A 605-nucleotide genomic window follows, 5' to 3' on the forward strand; every position below is an offset into this window, starting at 1 on the left:
TGGTGGAGTAGGGAGAGTAGTGGTTGTTTGCTTTCCTGTTGTTATACCTGCACTTGTAGAGACCTGGGGTGAGCTTGGACTAGTGGTGGATGCAGTGGAGATAATTGCAGAAGTGACTGGTTTTGTTGTTGGTGGAGTAAAGGGAGTAGTGGTTGTTTGCTTTCCTGTTGTTACACCTGCACTTGTAGACACCAGGGGTGTGCTTGGACTAGTGGTCGATGCAGTGGAGATAATTCCAGAAGTGACTGGTTTTGTTGTTGGTGGAGTAGGGAGAGTAGTGGTTTTTTGCTTTCCTGTTGTTACACCTGCACCTGTAGACACATGGGGTGTGCTTGGACTAGTGGTCGATGCAGTGGAGATAATTCCAGAGGTGACTGGTAGTGTTGTTGGTGGAGTAGGGAGAGTAGTGGTTGTTTGCTTTCCTGTTGTTATTTCTGCACTTGTAGACACCAGGGGTCTGCTTGGACTAGTGCTCGATGCAGTGGAGATAATTCCAGAAGTAACTGGTTTTGTTGTTGCTGGAGTAGGGAGAGTAGTGGTTGTTTGCTTTCCTGTTGTTACACCTGCACTTGTAGACACCATGGGTGTGCTTGGACTGGTGGTCG

The sequence above is a fragment of the Natrix helvetica genome (assembly GCF_964273705.1).
Source record: "Natrix helvetica genome assembly, chromosome: 1".
NCBI classification, from domain to species: domain Eukaryota; kingdom Metazoa; phylum Chordata; class Lepidosauria; order Squamata; family Natricidae; genus Natrix; species Natrix helvetica.